The 20,764-nt window shown below is 42.3% G+C and overlaps 1 pseudogene; it reads right to left on the bottom strand.

Moving 5' to 3' along the window:
* Positions 1 to 611: 611 nt before the first annotated feature.
* On the bottom strand, positions 612 to 1,992 carry LOC147422418 (uncharacterized; annotated as a pseudogene).
* Between the last annotated feature and the right edge of the window lie 18,772 nt (positions 1,993 to 20,764).

Genomic DNA, 20,764 nt, shown 5'->3' with positions numbered 1-20,764 from the left:
TTAAGTATGAAGTTTTAAGTCTTCATTATAGGATTAGCACCACTAATCCTCACAGTGGTATTAGAGAAAAATTTGTTCCGGGCCTCTGGACTTGGCATCTACCTACCCTCGTCGTTGCCTATTCTACCCGCAACCCTCACCTCGTGTGTTGTATGGCAGCAACGAAAAGATGGTGCACTTCGACTACGCGTATGACGTAACTGATTTAATTATACGCATATAAAAATAACATAAACAGAACGGGACAGCCATGAGTGTGTGCAATGTACCCGGCAAAATTATGCACCCTTTTGCTTCTCCGTGCTCGCACCCTTTCTAACGAAAGGTTATCGCGATCAGCCACTTCTCCTGCGAATGGTCGCACCCATTGGGCAGCAAATTTGTTGGCGTCGCATCCCTTGGGCAACAATTTTCTTTGGCACCGAATCCCTTCCCAAGGATCGTACCCCTTAACAAATCGCTGGGCTGAATTTCTGTACTGGCTAAAACTGAATGTCACACGCAACCTTTCGATCATCATCGTTGTATTCGTCCACAGTGGTTCCTATGTTCGTTGCGTCAGCTAGTATACATCTTGCTCTTGGAGTGACTTGTATGACAAACCAATACCTTCATTTGTAAATACTTGGAAGATAGATCACTTGCTCACAACTTTCTGGAGAGATGTAAATATTACTTATGTCCGTATGGAATCTTGTAGAGTCCACCATGTAGATACCACTTGCATGTCTAGATGAGACGCCTGCAAACCACTTCACATCGAACACATACTTTCAAAAAGTTTGAAAATCTACTCGGTAGATTCTTTGGATAACTCCACAATATCTATTTTCCATATCGTTTGGAGTTTGCGCATCAAAATTTCCCATCACTCCACCATCATTTGTCGTTCGTTTTTTGTCTACATTATCAATTCGAAAGTGCTTTCCTTCATGCCACATCGAGTTGAACATCGTTGCCTGTTGAAAGTAGAACAATTTTGAGTATATGTAGCTATATACTAATAATTTATATTATGCATAATGAGTTTGATCAGCAATTACCTTTGGTAGACAACCTCTCGCATACTCCCACTCCTCATCGCTAACATGCTCACCATCAGCTTTAGCTAAATAGTCGTTTGTTCATGCAACCAATCAGGCCTTATAAATTTTGCAAACATGGCAAGGTACGGTGGATAAACCACATTGCGATTTTTTCTGCGAGAGTGTATTTCCCAATACGCCTCTCGATCTTCTTCACACTTTCTTTTCAATTATGTATATAGATCTAACCACTTTTGCATCATTGGTGCATTAAAGACAAGGTAGTTGTTGATTGCATCACGTATGTGCCTTTCCATGAGCTTTATCTTCCCCTTCCCATTCGGCATATGAGAATGCATCCTTGGATCTTCTTTTTGAGTCCATAAACGTGGTATCGTTTCATCCACTATAGACAGGTACTCAGAGATGTACACAAACGAGTCTTGAACAATCCATCCTTCGGCCATGCTAGCCTCTGGCTGTGAGCATAGCCTCACGAAGTCCTTGAGTGTCTTAAGAAAACTCTCAAGGAAGAACATCCAAGGGGAATGGACCACTCCACAAATCTCTACCTCATCCACAAGATGCAGTATAAGATGGAGTTGGCTCACTAGTATGGACCTGGGAAAGCTCTTTTCAATGAGAACAACTGCTTCTTCAGCTAACAATCTTGCAATTGGTATGGATACGACTTCAATCTCCTTAGAGCTCACCCACCTGACAAGCTCTCCCATCTTATATATAGCATCACGTACTTTATTGCTTCCTCATCCACTGATGCTCAATGGTAAGATGAACTACATAGTGTTTTCAAAAGTAATAACATTAGACTAGCAACAAGTAAGATAAGACGTAAAGGGTGGATAATTACCTGGAGCATATTGTACCAATTGTGGAATTTCAACCCGTGTAATAGGGGTCCATCGCATTTATTTGTCTTTGAGAATGCTCCCTTTAAAGACCTCATGTAACATGTAGGTGTACTGATGGAAGCAATAACTTCTTTCACTTTGATTTGGTCAGTGCTTGATAGGATCCATGGTGCCTTTGGAAGACGATGCTTTCGGTGTTGTCTTACATCACCGTCATTGCTGATGCTGGCAATCTATGTTGATGTTTCATGTCCTCCCTAATGCCAACACTATCGCTCTTGCCTATGATGTGGTCCTAGATCATATGGCCTACGTTTTTGAATATGTGCATTGGATCTAGCAAATGTTGGACCTTCAAATCGGTCTAGTAAGGCAACTCAAAAAACACAGAACATCATCTCATACCCTTGGGTGGTTGTTGGGGAAGGGGTTCCATTGAGTAATGCCTATCCCATGCTCTTTTTCAATCTCTCATTGTCCATCTATATGGGGCCTTTCCATTTGAAGGTTATTTGTATTTTTCATGTGTTGGTGGTAGAAAACAATGACTATTAGGATAAATGACCTTTTTGAGGTGTGATGGACGCTCTGTGACGAGAGAGGGACCACAAATAGGGCACATTGCATGTTCGGATGTAGACAAATCTATTGGTAGTACATTATATTCATAATTAGTATGGCTACTATCATGGATGCTCGAGAATCAGTCGATGCCTGCATCATTGCCTATGTCATCGCCTACATCATCACTAGAAGGCTCTAGAAGAATCTAGAAGGATTTAGAAGATTTCAGAAGGTTCTAAAAGTATCAAGGAGATTCTAAAAACTGAGATTAGAGCCTTCTAGATTCTTCTAGAGCCTTCTAGTGATGATGTAGGCGATGACATAGAAGTTCTAGAATCTCCTTGATACTTTTAGAACCTTCTAAAATCTTCTAGATCCTTTTAGATTCTTCTAGAGCCTTCTAGTGATGATGTAGGCGATGACATAGGCAATGATGCAGACAGCAACTGACTCTCAACCATCCATGACGGCTACCTTTGATAGACAATAACCAATAATTAAGGGCTACATGTATGGTTACTTGAGACCTCTCCAAGACCCGGAAAGTCATGCATAGTTCACATAAGTATGACTTGAGTATGGGTTTGATGCTCCGTTGGTGGTGGAGACACATCGTGGATAGGGATACCGGTCCATAGCTCCTTTAACTCATCAATAAGAGGGGATAGATACACATCCAAGTTATTGACTTTGTACTTTCCGGGGATCAATAAAGATAGCATGATGTATCCTTTCTTGATGCTCTTCCAAGGGGGGATGTTGTAATTGATCAAGACAGCTAGCCATGTACTCCATGCCGTACTATTGGTGTCGAAAGGGTTGACATTATCACTTGCAAGGCCCAAATGAAGATATCGTGGGTCTCCTTTGAACGTGGGCCATTTTTCCTCAATGTGTTTCCATGCTTGTGAATCCACTAGGACATGCATTATACCATCCACAGAGTAACTACCTGCATGCCACCATGTAAGGAGTTTGTTGAAGGCCGTGGTTTTGAACATGTATTGGATAGGAGGGATGAAGGAAAAATGTCATAAAACTTTCCTTGGTACCAAGTGAGTCTTCTTTCTTTCCTCTAGATCAATGGGAAGATCTTTGTATCTCTCTTCACCACACTTTGGATATTTCTACAACCCATCATACTCGTTGCGAAAGAGAATGCAATCATTAACACATGCATGTATCTTTTTGTAGTCCATAACTAGCACATTAACAAATTTACAAGCACTGTGTCTATCTTGTGGCATCCTATGACGCTTTGAAAGTAGCTTTGATAACAGACTGCAAAATCAAGTTTAATTAACCATTACACTATAACACGTCGTGCAAAAACTGGCGCAAATATCGACGAGACAAAATTTCTGTTAAAAAGTAAAATGCCTTGGAATAAACATCGTAATAAATGCTGGTATTGTGATGTTAGTATATACAGCGGTAAATCCCGTCGGAATACACGAAGTTATATGCACCGAGATAAACGTTGTTATATACGTCGCAATAAACGCAATTATATGCATCGGAAATGTTTTCATATACCGACGGTTGTTCCGACATCCATACCAACGCACGAACCCAATTCTGTTCCAACGACGAAACCTGCAAATTCTTTTTTGGGCAGAGAGGACTGGGAACTGATACGTCATGTACTGTAGCAATAGAAAACGTCCATCTTAACCCAAAGGAAGAGTGCACAAGCAGCCTCCACCTACAAGTTGACGCTAAAGAGTGAGTGTATATAGATTAGCAAAACTGTAAAAAGAACAAAACCACAAAATCAAAAGCTTAATCATGACAAGTTCTCAAAATCATAACCATAATGTCGACTCCAAAACAAAGGCACAACAGTATAAAGATTTTATAGCCATAATTAAAACGTGATTCAAAAACTGCAAAACCATAAACATAACCCACTTCCCATACCATAATCATTACCATAACTTGCTTGTTATACCATAACCATAACAACCATACCATCATTGGAAAACCATAACCATAACCATAATCTAATTGCCAAACCATAACCATCACATGATTGCCATGCCATCATTGCAAAACCATAACCATAACTTGATTGCCAAACCCTAACCATACTATGATTTCCATAACATCATTGCAAAACCATAACCATAACTTGATTGCCAAACCATGACCAAAACCTTTGTGCTATACCATAACCATAACCTTTGTGCCATTCCATAATTGCAAAACAAATCATAATCACAAACGGAATGCAAAACCATAAACATAAGCACTACAAAATTGTACATGCAAACAATCACTGAGTAAAACTGTATCAAGAAGACCATAGCTACAAAAAAGAATGTACCAAGAAGACTATATCAAGATGATTGAGTAAGACTGTATCAAGAAGACCCTCATGGTAATGCCTCCCAGTCGACGTCCTCTCCCTCCTCCTGCAGCTGGGTTAAAACGGACACAAGTCCATGCTTGTACCCATACTTCTCCTCTCAGTGTGTCGGAAGGCGCTTCACGGAAACTTCTTGCAAAATTATGGTTTAATCATTAGATAAATATTCAAATAACATATATATATTTAACAATACAAAGCATACGTATAATACTTACAAACTTATGTCGAAGTGTGTCGTAGCCTCCACTTCCAAGATGTGACGCTCCAGCAGACTCCAAACGTGCTCTGGCTGCATCTCTCTGCTGCTGCTGAAATCTTCAACACAAATGAATGAATCTAAAGTGTATTGTAGACTAATAAAAAGAGTTTTACAAAAGAGTTCCTAACAAAAATCATTAGTTAATCTCTCATCTTCTATGAGATCTGATGCACCAAAGATGTCTATCTCAATCTGTACTTGTACATATTCATCATTGAACCCTAATTCTTTATCGCTCTCCGCATCAGCTTCAGAATTTGACATTTCATCTCTAGGTTCAGGCATATGCTCACCACTAACCTCCAGCTCAAAATCCAAACTTATGTCATCTGTCGGCCCTGCACTTTGTTCATGAATCATCTCTTCGACCTCAACGTCCAATCCTTCACACACTTGCTTGCTCCGTGGAGCAACTTGAACAACCTAGAGCCAGTGCGGTTTAGACGGATCATTTTCATCATTTTCTCTCTATAGTGAATCTAGTGTGAACACAACTTGTTCACAATGATGCGGAAGTACGAATGTATCTCGCGCATCTGTCCACATCCACCTAGAGTTCACTTGAAGCAATCCACTCTTGTCTCTGCCCACAGTTTCATTAGGGCTGCTAGTAATAACTTTGAACCACTTGACATCAAAGATAAAAATATCAAACTTTCTAAAGCTAACCTTCAAGATGTCTTGGATGTAGTCAAAGTATTCAAGTTGGCTAGTCTTTGTGTTCTCATCCCTGGCACTACTCCTACTTTCTTGGACAAAGCTTGCCATAATACCACTGTCGAAAGTGACCCTTGTTTCGTCGATCCATTGCACTCTGAAGTGTTTCCCATGCGACCACAAAGCCAAAAAATTGATGAAAAATAGAAAGTCTTTTCATTCCAAGTGGCACAAAATCTCTCCTCTCCAACCACATGTTTTTCCAATTGCTCGCTTTCAGTGGATGCATGTCATGTTTGCATATGTTTGGTGCACGTAGCTCATGTTCTTCAGGCAAAAATCTCCCGTGCTCCTTGTAAATTGTCTTGCTCAAATTCTCAGAGCGGCAGAAGCCAACAAAAGCCAAGTTGAGGACCACATTTCGGACATGCATGATTGCCCGAGTAACTCAAGCCTGAAAAGGCACAAATTTAAAATATAAAAGTGTTGGCATAGCTAGGAATAACATGTGTGTGAGGGTTTCAAAGGAACTTACATGAGCACTCACCGAGGCGTGGCCAAGCGTGGATAGTCCACATGAGAATTCCTTGCTTATGTACATTCCGTCGTCCAATTGGTTGGGACATATCAACCACATCGATTCCTAGCCACAAGATTTGGAGCTCTTCTATAAGTGGTGTCAGATAGACGTCCATGTTCTTTGCTTTGTACTTTCTTGGGACGATCAGTGACAACAACAGATGGCCCTTCTTGATAGCTAGCCATGGTGGAAGATTATAATTAACCAGACAAATAGGCCACCTACCTTGAGGCGCTCTGCCTTATTAACTTGGCACTGTTGGCAATTTAGTACGTATTCTTGAACATCATGATGCAAGCCCGGCCAATAAAATTACCCTCTAACTAAGGCATAGGTCTTACGAATACCTGGATGACCAGCACTTGGACTATCGTGACACTCTAATAAGATTTGGCACCTAGTATCTGAGTCCTTTGGCACACATACTCTACCCTTGTGGAGTAAGTAGCCATCATCAATGGAAAAATTCTTTCATCGTCTAAGATCTTCCTGAGTAGGGGTGGAGGTCTGTGTGTTGGAGTTTTTATATGCGCATACAACCATGTTAATCTGGTTGTTCAGAGACATGTGAGTGTGAGGGATCCCTTTTTAAAACCGCACTCCACACTTTAGCATATGATTGATCTTGTGCACACTTGCCACGTAATGACTCCAAAAATCCACTCTTTAGTTTTGTGAAAGCAAGTGAATTAATCTGAGGCATCCGACTTAGTGCATCCGCTACTACATTATATCGCCCCTTGCGATATTGTAGCTTACAATCGTATTCTTGAAGGATTTCTACCCATCTAGCTTTACGGTCCTTTAAGTCTGTTTGAGTAGTAAATCATTTGATACTCTCATGGTCAAAACCTACTTCAAACTTGGTACCATATAAATAATGTCGCCACTTTCGTAAAGCGTGAATTATGGCATAGCCTGCTCTCTCTCATAGACAGAATAATTTTGTTGAGCTCTAAATTTTTGCTTTCAAAGGCTATAGGTCTTTCCTCATGAAAAAGTACCGCACCAATTGCTTTATCACTAGCATCAGTCTCTACCACAAACGGCTTAAGTGGGTCAACGATTGCTAAGATGGGAGCAGTGGCGATAGCTACCTTGAGTTGTTCGAAACTGCATTTTTGAGCTTCTTCCCAAGAAAAGGTCTTACCTTTTGCTTTAAGTTGATCCGATAGGAACAATGATTTTGGCATAGTCACGGATATATACTATCGATAAAATCCAACCATGCCTAAAAATATTTGAAGCTCCTCAACCGTGTTGGGATGTGGCCATCGAAGAATGGCAGCGACCTTGTCAATGTCCATCTTGATGCCATAATAAGAGATCACATGACCGAGGTAATGTATCTCTGTTTTAAAGAAATCGCACTTGCTTTTCTTAGCATACAGAGCGTGAGATCGTAGCTGTTCAAACACTAATCGTAAGTGTTCTATGTGTTCATATTCAGTCTTAATGTAAATGAGAATGTCATCAAGGAAAACCACAACAAATTTTCCAAGATAGGGACGTAAGACACTATCCATGAGTGTCATAAATGTAGTTGGAGCATTGGTTAGACCAAAAGGCATAACCAAAAATTCAAAATGCCCGAACCGTGTTCTAAAGGCAGTTTTGGAGATGTCGTGTAAAAGGATACACACATGGTGGTATCCTAAACAAAGATCTATCTTTGTATAGTACCTTTGTGGAGTTGATCAAACAACTCATCTACTCTTGGCAAAGGATATTTGTTCTTGATGGTTATGGCATTTAATCCGTGATAATCTACGCACATGCGTATAGTACCATCTTTCTTTTTTACCAATAGAATTGGTGATGCCCAAGGCGACGTGCTAGGTCTAATGAAACCACGAGCAAGGTAGTCAGCCAACTGACTCTCAACCTCCTTGGTTTCTTTAGTACGCATATGATAAGTTGGTTTACTCACCGATTTAGTGTCTGACAAGACATCTATGCCATGCTACACATCATGTGTAGGGGAAACCCGATGGTAAATCACTTGAGAACACATCACTATACTCCGTGAGTAAGTGAGTCAGCTTTTGCCATGCAAAAGGAGAAAGTAAACTAGAGTTATGCTAGGGTGGAGAATCTTGTAATTCTTGTAATGTTTTTTTTACAACAATTGCACGTTGCTCTATAGAATTAAAATTGAGAGCACTTTTCTCGATAGATTTGTTAACAATTTGTTTATCATTAGACTTCATTGCACTTTGCATACCATTACTACAATTCAACGCACTTTGCTCGTGACTCATTTACAAGACTTGGAGACAAGCAGTAACACAAAAAGACTTCATCTATTAAATCTGTTTTTTGTAAAATAGAAAGCTCGGTTGTACATATAAGAGGTGCAGATGGTATATTTTTCTCACCAAGAAAAAGCACATGTTTACCATTGGCCATAAAGGATAAGGAGTTGTGTTCATAACTAGTGTGCAATGTTCCTAAACCATGCAGCCACTCCCGTCCTAAAACTACCTCAGCACGGTCCATGTTCATAACTTGGAAGTCAAGGGTCATCGTATGATCTTGAACAATAAGCTCAATCCCTTAAACTACCGTATCCCATTCTTCTTTATCATTCCCAGACATCTGCTCCACCACATACTTGTGAGAGCAGGGAGTCTATGTAAGCTTCAATTTCTTGACCAGCTTATAGTTCAAGAAGTTATGAGTTGCACCATCATCAACTAAAATATGAACACATTGTCCGTTAATAGTGCCATGAATGCGAATCGAATCATGGGGGCCAAAGATAGACTGCCACATTGAAGTAGGCACACAACACTTGTGCTTTTCTTCCATATGAAGAACCTTTACAACACAATATTTAGGAGACGAATCTAATGTGAGGTGTTGCATCGTGTGCATGGCCTTTTCTTTGCCTTGCAAAAGGGGACAATCTTTCTTGTTATGTTGGTCCGAAAGACATCTAAAACACAAATTGTGTTTCTTCACACGCTCGAAATCGACAATGCTGGGGGACCCACGTGGAATATTTTGTGATTGCTTAGGCTTCTTAGCCTCTTGCAGGCGTGGAGAGGTAGATTGTCTCTTATTCCTCTTGGAACGTGTGGGAGATCTACTCGCCATTGGCTCTTAGCCACATTGCTCTTAGCAAAATTATTGTTAGAGTAGGAAACATTTCCTTTTGTCTCTTGATCATCATCATATCTTTGGGCATGACTGATGGCTTCTTCCAAAGTCATTAGGAAAAATATGAACCCTCTAGGGGCCCTTTGGGATTAAGGTTAATTAGAGGCCAGCCAATGAGAAGAGGGTGGTGGACACACTCTATGCCCTCAAAAATGTAGGGAGACAGAGTAGTCTTACACTTCTTAAATGGGCTCTTACCTAGTGAGAAGGTGGGGTGGGGTGGGGTGGGGTGGGGGGGGGGGCCATATGGAACCTCCAACTTCCCTCCTTTTTTATCCGGTTTTGAAAAAATCCCAAAATTTTCAAAATTTTCAAAATTTTCAAAACTCAAATTTCATCTTCTTAAAACCCCCCTAAAACTATTTTATGGTCAAAAAAACATTTTTTGACCTCAAAAAGTCAAAACGTGCACCCAAAAACCCTAAAAAAAATCAAAATTTTTAAAAAACTTTTGAAAAATATTTTTTTGCTATCCAGAGCTCCCCCAAAAGTAGTTCTTAGGCAAAAAGTGATTTTCTCTCTCTAGAACCCCCCTTTTCCAACCCCTCCTTGGTTGCAACCATCACACTCATCCTCTACTCCAACACTCTCTCTCTCTATACCATCTCCATTGCTGCAGCAAGGAAGCTCCTCTCTCCTCCCCTACCACCTTCCATTGCCACACCAAGGAAAGGTTATCCACCTTCTCCTCCCATTGCCACACCAAGCAAGGGTTATCCACCTTCTCCTCCCATTGCCACAATGGTTATCCACCTTCTCATATCACTTTATCCTCTGTACATTGTAGCAACAAGCAAGGTCCTTCTCCTCCTCCTAGTTTTCTTTGCTCAACCATGGCCAACTCTACTTCGCAAAGGCGGCCAAAGGATGAGGTCACAACACTTGCATGCCACAACACTAGAGGTGTAGATGATGAGTGGGTGCCACAAGAGTTCACCAAAGGTGCTTGGGTATACATGCAACCATCTGTTATTGGCCCTCATCGCGTGCGGAATCGTGCAAACTTGGATCTTCATTGGGAAGAAAAGCTCCTTGGCTTCAAGAACCACAAAGACAAGGGGACCGTAGCCATTGTGTAACATGTTTTCTCAATGTCAACCATGCATTTGCAACAACCACCTCGATTTCCAACACATTGTAAGTACATGTTTTGAGAATACAAAGCTAGGTGTGAAATCACAGTGTAATGTTATTATGGATTCATACTTAAGATTTGTCATGCATTTATAGTCATATTTCCATCCACGTTGATGGAGGAGCAGCCACTACATAGTCTCTCCGGCACATTCAATGCTATACATGAGGATATTGGAGCAATAATGTTCCCACATCTTTGCCCAACCAAACTGGTTCAAAGAAGGATTCTCTTCTATTCTCACTCCTATATTGTCCCTACTTCTACACAAGCGTTTGGAACGCTTGAATCCATCAAAGTAACTTCCTTATTAAGTATGGAGTGGTCGGTAGCATCTTTCAAGCAAAAGATGATAATGGATGTCCAAAACTCTTTGAAATACTCTAAAGCTTCTAGGTCTGTGGGCTTGAGTTGGTGTTTGCCTATTCATTGTTTTGTGCACATTTTTAAAGAGTTTTAATTTGTGGAGACTACCACAATGCTTGTATGTAAAGACGCGCATTACGAGGAATTAGGAAGGCTTTTAGAAGAGGACTGGGGTTTTGTGGAGGGCATGCACAACGGGGACCGGTACCGTTGTAAGGTTGGAGCTTCAGGTATTGGAATGCGCTATTTGAAATCCCGCACCTCCTTGTACATATGATTTCACTATAATCGTTGGATGTGCAAGCTTGGAGTGTGTACTCCCTTACAGAGTGTAGACGGCGCTATTGCAAGCTTTGACATTGCAGTGAAGATGCCCAACGATGCTTTGGAGGCAGTCCTAGTGAACAAGCATTGGACTCTCAGTAATGTTCGAGAACATTTGGTTATTATGGGTTTTGAGGCCCTTCAACAAGCACAATTTCGTTTACAAGGTCACAAGGTGAGAATCCTTCCACCACATTTTCAATACATCATGGTTTGTTGATCATTGGATGCTTATTGTAATGAATGTCCGCAGATTGGGAAGAGAATGGAAGACAAACTGAAGGTCGAGGAGGACTGGGGGATGGATGGAACTATGCTATCGATCTTATAACTTTGTAACTCATGCAATTTTCAAACTGATCCCCGTTGTAATCAACATGATTTGCTTCAGCAAATCATGCCTTTGAAAATAATTTTTTGTATCGGGATGAGAAATCATTTTTTGGTGAAAGTGCCTTTTTTTTAATGTCTTAAAAAAAGGGTCCATTATAAAAGGGGAGCCACCTAACTCATTCACTATTTTCACTTTTGCAACTCTTGAGCTCCTCCACTCTCTGTCTACACCCCAGGCTAGACATGGATGCTTCCACAGCCTCTGCATCTGCAGCCACATCCACCCCTTTGTCATGCTTCATCCTCTTCCTCGAGGACACCAAATACAAAGGGAAGTTGGACCTCCACACCTTTTTTACTCGTCTCCCTCACCTTGATGCCATAGTTGCCCTTCACATGGATGCATTTGCCGAGATTTTTGCGTTCATGGAGGAGCACATCATAAAATATTCTGTATCTATCCCCCCACATGTAGGGATCTGGGTGCCTTGCGATCTTTTGCGCTATATACACAAAGGTGATCTCCCATTCTCCAAGCGGTTGCAACGATTCCAAGAAATTGCAACCGATGCAGGCCATTACTTGGACGAGCAAGCCCCAGGGGTGTCAGTGCTCAAGAAGCGCAAGTTGGGGGTGGAGTACCTTTCTCGGCTCGCAACATTTATCTTCTTGGTGAGCGAGGAACCTGATTTGGAGGAGCTTTGCTTACCACACCTTCAGGTTGGGTCCTTTATCAAGGACACCAAGGAGCAACAGGTTATCCCCATGAACCATGTAGCGGAAGGAAAGGCACACCAGCTCGAGTACCCTAGGGGTCTTGAGGAACTGGTTGAGAAATCCATAGTTGCGGCTGGCCCTAGTGACATTCCAGTGCCACTACCACTGACGGATGTGGCTATCCAAGAGGTAGAAATCAGCCGCTTCTCCTCAGTGTTAGTGGATGGGGAGGAGTATGTGTTCCTGCATGATTTGGAGAAAGCATTTGGCCTGCACATGGATGAATGCTTGAGCGTGCTATGCAACAGCACCAAATGTCCCTTAGACAATACGCCAGATGCCCTAGAAAGCAAGCTCTTGCCAGATGGGGACTCTTTTGCTGACACTATTGCAGTTGTATGTGCGGAGGTCCTCGCAGCAGAGCAGTTGCACATGGATGATGAAGAATTCCAAGCCACGCAAGCCAAGGTTGAGGCTGCTAGGATGCCTATGCCATTATGCAACCTCCCATCTGATGATCCAAAGGTCGTATCTATGTTGCATGGGAGCATTGACTCGGATGCAAAAGGCAACAGGGAGGAGGACGACAAGGAGCAGGAGGTAAACTGTATCCTAAATTTCATGTTACTATTTTATCCTTCATTGTCTTTTTTCTCAACTTTCATTGGTTTATGACAAGATGTCGTGGAGGTTGATGATTTTGCTGCAAGGACGGGTGGCAAGCGGACGGGCTTTGGACCTCAAGCTTCCCTTGCGCATTACCTAGGACAACTCCCCCCTAGCGATGTGGCCATCATCCATAATGAATTTACTCCCCAAGCCCATTTTATGACTTGGTCATTAAAATCTTTGAGCAAGTTTTTGTGTTTGAGCACCATTGCTCAAACTGCGCATCAAGTGTTCCTAGTGCGTAGATCCCTTGTATGCACAGCGTTTGGCACTGGCTTTCGTGGTAAAGTGCTTGCCCAGATAGGGATACATGCTTCCATTGGCTCAACTGACCCAAAGGCCATAGCGCACTCCCTCTTGACTGGGGAATTGCCTTACGCGCAAAATAGGCGCCAAGAAATGGTCAAAAAAAATATGAACTCCTCAGATACATGATGTAAAATCACCGTTTTGGAAGTAATAAAAAATATTTGAAATTGTCTCTCTATCTTGCAAATTCTTTTGAATGTGATTTGTCATCTTGAAAATTGTTTCAATTGGTGATATGAAAATTGTTTTGATAAGTGACTTTGTAATTTCAAGTTTTGTATGTAGTTTCAGTCAATTTCAGTAAATTTAGGTATTTTATGTTCCCTAGGGGGTAGATAACCCTACCAAGAGCCAAAAAAAGCCTGGCCACAAGGGCGCGCAAATGGCCGATTCATCAGTTTTGGATGGGCCATTTGCGCGCCCTTGTGGCCAGGCTTTATTTTGCCCCTTTTAGGCTTATCTACCCCCTAGGATACTTACAAAGCACAAATTTATTGAAATGAATTGGTTTTGCATCATTAATTTAGATGCACCCTTTCTATGGCAATTCCAACATATGTTCACACTCAAGGACACTAGAAAATGTGAAATCAATTATGAAATGAAGTTTCTAGCATACTATCACCTGCTTTAGCTCTACCTAGTACACCCCTGCACCAAAAAGTCCAATTACATTGGACATTTGAAAATTCCAAATTAATGTTGCATAGACACTTGGTTTCACAATATGTTTTTTTTTTTTTAATCCTATAGGGAATTCAAAGCTTGAAATGGCCAAAAAAGGGTGTCCACAAGGATCCATGTAAAATAATGTTGCAAAACCAATAGGTTTTAGTAAAGTTGTGCTTTTTAAGTACCCTTGGGGGTAGATAAGCCTACAGGTGGCCACAAGGGCGCGCAAATGGCCCATCCAAAACTGATGGATGGGCCATTTGCGCGCCCTTGTGGCCAGGCTTTTTATTGCCCCTTATAGGCTTATCTACCCCCAAGGGTGCTTAAAAAGCACAAATTTATTGAAATTGACTGAAATTACATACAAAACTTGAAATTACAAAGTCATTTCATTACAAAGATAGTAGACACAACTGTTGATCATATTGTCATTGGAAAGTTCAATCATTACAAAGATAAGGGTGTGCAATATAAAAAGAGGGGTAACTTCGGCTAATGCTCGAAGTCTTGTCGCAGTCGACGTGCAAGCTGCATATCTTTTGGTTGTATTGTCACTCGCTTTGCATGTATGGTGCATAGGTTGATATCTTCCAACACCGAAATGATGTGGGCCTTTGCAGCTTCTTGAATAGCCTCTAGCGCTAATGCTTGCATTCTATACTGATTTCCATAGCTTTGAAGCACCTCCTTCACAGTGCAAGCAAAGGGGGCGCGTCAAATCAAAAGCTCAGTCGTCTTCTGGTAGTGGCGGATTTTTGCAAATGCCCTTGCTATTTTTCGGCGCCGCTGCGGTTGTCTTGGGGGCACTTGCACATTTCCTGGCGCACGGCGTTTAGGCTTCTTGAAAAACTTAGACTTGTGCCTATTTACATGCTTAGGGGCTGGTTCTGCAGCCTCTTCTGATTCTTCCTCTTTCCTTGGCTGCCGATCTTGTTGTGTGGGGAGAGCTCCCTGGCCTCCAGGCAATGTCTTCCCCCCAACGGCCACCCGGTGTGTGCGCGGTATTTTTTCTCACAGCCTTGGTGGCTTACTCTCTGATTCAGTGTCTATATGGACCACCCGAGTCCTGGATGGTCCTGCTTGTGATTGGTGGCGCGACGGCTGCTCCCTATCGAACTCTGTTGTTTGCTGGCCCTCTTCCTCTCTCCAGTGTTGGGCACGTTGCTTCATTCTCCTTCTAGGTGTTATATCTTGAGGAGGTGGAGATTCAACAGTCCTCGATGACTCTCGTGCCCTACCATCATGCCCACTACCAGATGAGTTCCTGGAATAGCCAGACGTTCGTGGCCGTTTTCTTGTGCCTTTAAGCCATGACGGCTTCTCACATCCTTGGAGGGTGTTTTTGTTGGTAGGCGGATGCTCTTCGCGGTTTGTTTGGTGCACGCCATTTCGTTGGTAAGAGCTCACCTGTTCTTAAGAAATGAGTGGTTTATGAGAGCATGCAATATTTATAAGGGCCCATTTAAAAAGGACCCTGTTCACACTTTTTTTTTTTAAGTATTATTTTTTAAATAAACATGTCGCTAAGAGTTGGACCCTGCATTCACGTTTAGTGACTCGCGTAGTATCCACTTTGATCCTTGTCGCACTCTGCATCGCCGCCATGCAGCATGCTTGGTGGGACCTTGCGACATTTACCACTTGTTGCTATGCTCTTGACGACTCCATTTCCGCACTTCAATAGCAATCTTGGATCGTCGCGCACGCTCCATTGTGAGCTTACGAGCAAATGTTGTGCGAAAAAACCAATTGAACATCTCCTCCAAATAATTGGATTGCACCATTCCACCACCATGTCGAGAATTTTTGAAGTACACTCCCCTTGCTCGATAATGGGACTTCTCCATGCCTTGAGTGCTAAAAATTTCAATCGATCCATACTTGTGCATAAAAAATGCACCATGCACAAACAAGATATGTTGTTCACATGAGTAAAGGATCCACATTATAAAATAAAAACAATCCCTTGTAATGAATACACCATGTAAAATGAATGACCATGTAATGTGTGATGTTATTTTCACCCCAAGAAAGGGTGAAGACCTTGGTAAAATCCGCCAAGGCTTCTTGAAATGATTGGCATTGTTCTTCTGTTGTGTTGTTAAGGCCCATAAGCTTGACCATTTTATCAAAATGTGTCCAAACTTGCTTGCACTTGTTTGCAAGCTCGCTATTTGAATCATTGTTGGTAGTAGCTTTGCATAACTCCTTCCAAAGCTCCCAAAGCTAGGTTACCTGCATGCTGCTGGTTGGAGCTGTTTTGAGCATCATATCGACTTGGCTTTCCTTGGGAAACTTTCTTCAAAAAGTGTCTAGCTTTTTGTCCACTTATTGACACTTGTTGAGCAATTTCATGGGCCTCCCCTATGTTCTTTGCAGCAACGATAGACACATTTCCACCGTGACAGCCAATGGAATTCAAGAGTACCTCCACTCTTTCGATCGCTTCCTGGGACTTTTCCAACGGTTTCATCGTGAAAGCATAGTCAATGTGGAGCTTCAATAGCCTATCAAAAATACGCATGAATGCGTGTAATGTACAAAAATGTACATTTGATAGAGGAAATCGAAAGATTGGATTCCAAGCGTGGTTCTTTTGATCACGGTCTGGGGCATTGAGCATGGGACATCTCAGACTAGACGCTTCCCATTCTCTACCTTCATCTCCGACATCACGACAATCTAACCCTTGTTCTCCATGCCCTTGCCATGGAAGCATGGATCCGGCCTTTGCAGTGCTCTTATGTGATTTTTTTCCATTAGGTTTGTACCCTCGAGTGCAAAATGGACAAGGCATGAGAGAAGAAGCCCCATGTTTGCAACCAAGCAAACACTTTATGGTCTTCAAATCCCCACCTAAGTGCCACTCCACATCATAACTACCAAAACCCTCAATCTCCAACTTCTGACCTGCAATTTGGGAGTGTATTACTTCTGTGATCCATGGAGTTCTCTCAAAAATCCATGAAAGTACTCCATTGGTCTCCTTGGGCACCTCAATAGCACCCAACCACCAAATGTCTTTCTCTGATTGCACGCTAAAAGATGGGGTGGAAGATGGCTCGACTGAATCCCTTCGCTTGGTTTGCAGAAGGGCCTCGTTCATTAGAGTGACACTTAGCCTCTCTAACCTTCGGCCTTTCACTATTTGACACTCATCGAGTTTCAGCACAAAAAAGACTTTTGTGCCAAGCACTACAAAATAAATAGAGCTAAGACCTTAAACTTCAGAGTCTATGATAAGAATAATACCAAAGAAAAAAGTAAAGTGTGTCACCTTCTTCAGGTAACTCGTAAAATCTAAGCATGGCTTCTTGAAGCCTTCTAAGATCCACGAAAATATTGTTCCACATTGTGTAAGGAAAACCCTTCTCCGAAGGTCTTATGGATTGTTTCTTACCTTTTTCCCTTGTCTTTGTTGCGCACGAAGCATAAAGGGAAGTTGGCATTGTGTCCTCAATGTGTAGGTATATCCCAATACGGGAGAACACATCTTCGTTTGTGGCCTTCTTTGCGAGCTTGACCTTGTGAGGAACGGGAAATAGGTTTTCCGCAATGCCATGTTCTTTGAGGGCATCCTTTAGGAGTTGGAAAATAGCCTGATATGCTTTGGTGCTGATTCTAGCCTCATCACAAGCTTGTTGAACGTCATCATCACTAACCACATTTCTTAATTTACGCATAAGGTCCTTGGTGACTACATCCTTAATGTGCTTACCTCCAGGTGATTGTAAGATAGAAATCACGTCCTGGATATTAAGACAACTAGTGAGAAGGTTGACTCGATCATCTTGGCTTATTCCACCGCATGCCTCCTGGATGAAGTTTCTAGCAACAAATAAACATAAATATTAGAAAATAGTGTGAAGTAAGAATGCATCATGCAAGTAAAGACCAAATCACCTTGTGGATGTAACTCGTCGTTTGCGTGCTCCTCCCGAATGTGCAAGAGTTTCAATGGATGAATACGTGCGTTTGTGTTCCCTTGCACCAAGGGGTGTTTCTTTCAAGTATGTGATGGTGCTGGTAAGCTTCTGGATGTGGGACTCCTTTTCTTGCATTTGTTATTCAAGAGTTTTAACTACCCTCTCCGAAGAGGCAACACTCTCTTGTAATGCCGTCGTCTTGAGGTGAAGAGCTTGACATTCGTGCATCCACATATGCAAAGAAGCACCTGCACCCATACACAACCGCTTGCAATAGCCTAACAAACCTGCTTCTCCCCTCCCAAGAAATTGAAGAAATGTGGAAAGGCTATTAAACGGTGGATGGAAGCGGCTTATAGGATCGTAAGGGTACAAATGGCCATCCACCCAAATGTCAACATTGGTCTCACAAGCGGTGCGATGTTCCTGTGATGACCTTTGATCACCTTCACTAGTGGTCTTCGGTGCAAATGCCGTGGGTAAGCGAATATGTATGCTTTTGGTGTGCGGAGTACGTGGTGGTGGAAGCAAACCATTTGTGATGTCCGTGAGCACCATGGAAGCTGTTGCGTGAGGAAGAAAATGATGAAAAGATAGAGGGGGAAGGGTAGAGAGGTTGAGGAAGATGGGAGGAGAGAAGGAGGGAGGTGGGGGAGGGAGAGATTGGGGAGGAGGAGGAAGGTAGGGGCAGGGAGGGAGAGGAGAGGGGGAGAGAGAGAGGAGGGAGGAGGAGGAGAGAACAAAATGTTTATTACTTTTTGGGAGAAAAGAGTTTTGAAAAAATGGACTTTCTAAGCTTGTGGATTAAAAAATGGGTCAAAAAATGATTTTTGGATATGTATCTATGTTGGGAGGGAGTTTTAAGTTAGAAACAAGTAAAAATGAATTTTTTTTTTAAAAGTCAAATTTTGTCTCGTTGTGACCCACGTTTTTGCTGATGTGGACACACCCCTATGCTTCCTTCACTTTTAAAAAAAGCTAGAGAGAGAAAGTAACCCTTTAGGTCCACATCCTACATTTGTCTTAAAAAAAAGGCTAGAAAAGCCTACTCAAAACTACCTTCTTCAATGCCCTTGCCCCCTAAACCCCACACAACATTAGCCTTAATCCCTAAAAATTAGGATTCCTTACAAGGCCCATGCAAGGTTCATATTTCTCCTAATGGTTTTTGGATGTTGGGTCTTGACATGAAGACGATAGTCTTTGTCAAGACCCCTATTAAAACCCCGTATCTTTTGGAATTCATCTAAACCTTCCTGAGTTTTAATATGATTTCCCGATACTTTGAAAGGTACTGTGTGAGAGAGAGGCTAGACATGCGGCATGCATTCCATGCTAACCAATTCTTATCTTCTCCAAACTCTTTGGAGAAAGAAGCTTGAAAAGAAGCCCAAGACGGAGGACGGGCATCTATTGGAAATGTCATCCACCACTTATAGGCCTTGCTTTTAAGAGATAGACTTGTTTCCACAACCGTCTTTATATCCGGGGTGTGTCTCAAGCTATGAATATCACTCCATTTGTGTAAGAACGTATTGACCGCATCCTTGTTGCGATCACGCTCTTCCTCGTGAAACTCAAGAGTGGTGATATTCTTAAGTAATACATTGCTACCTTCTGCATCTTCTGAAGCACTTGTCTCTTGGACTCCTTGAGTCGTGCGAGCTTGGTTCCCTTGAACCGTGCCACTTGTGGCTCCTTGAGCCGTCTATGAATTCATAAATTTCACAAGTAACTCCATAAGATTAGTAACATCTACATTGAGTGCAGAGAGATTGAGTTCAAGTACACATTGGCGATTTTCCAAAGTCTTGAAAGCAGCCATATCTACAAAGCCATGATCTCCTAGATCATTGTCATCATGCATATTAGTGTCAGCCGCACCCGTGGTGTCCTGATTTTGATCTACGTGCTCAAAATCAAACATGTGTGTAGGTGGGATATCCTCAGTGGCTATGGTAAACACACAGTAATATAAAGAGAGAAAAAAACGTCAACTTGTACCTTGTGAAATTGAAGTCTTTGTATTTTATATGCTCCACAATTTGTGTTGCATGTGAACCTCGCCTTGCAAGAATCGTAGCGCTTTACATGTCGTTCATCGTAAGAACACCTTTGTTGATTCTTCACAAAAACTCGTCATTTTTGTGAAGGTTTTTGTTCACTTTGAAGCTACCTCCTTGAGGAAAAAAGAATTTTTGGAGTAAAACTTGACTTCCTCCAAGAAGAAAAAAGGAAGGGTGAAACTACTTCCTTGAAGTTTGAAGCTTTCCTTTTCCTTCTAGTTTTCATTTCAACACAAGTATGTTATCTTTCCTTGTTATACACAACAAGGGTCAATAGCTCGGTGATAAAGTGTTGGTCTCTTACCCTCATGGGGTGGGTTCAACCCTCCTTCATGCAAGGATTAAGCGGGCCTTACTACGCACGCAACCAACGGCGTCAACGAAAGCCTTTGTAGCCTCGGTTTCGTAGAGTTGCCGTAGAGTTTGTCCTGGTCGCCCGCCTTACTCGTGTACTGTGGAGGGCGTAGGTGAGACGTACACAGTCGGCCGTCGCTATCTGTCTACGCGCGCGTTGTGGAGGGCGTAGGTGGGCCGTCTGTGGTCGATTGTCGTTGTCTGTCTGTGCACGCTGCACACAAGAAACTGTGACTGTCTTCTTTTGCTGCACAGCGGAAACGTCGTTGTATGCGGAACGTGGGAGTGAAGCAACACGGTGCATGCACATGCAATCCGCTTTTCCCCTTCTTCGAAAAATAGCTCTAATACTAGTGGAGGGTGTAGGTGGGGCGTCCGCGGTTGTCGTTGTCTGTCTGCGCGC

Source organism: Adiantum capillus-veneris, chromosome 27 (genome assembly GCF_014529385.1).
Source record: "Adiantum capillus-veneris isolate H3 chromosome 27, ASM1452938v2, whole genome shotgun sequence".
NCBI lineage: Eukaryota > Viridiplantae > Streptophyta > Polypodiopsida > Polypodiales > Pteridaceae > Adiantum > Adiantum capillus-veneris.
Note: the sequence above shows the minus strand (reverse complement) of the source record. Positions and strands in the feature narration are given on the sequence as shown.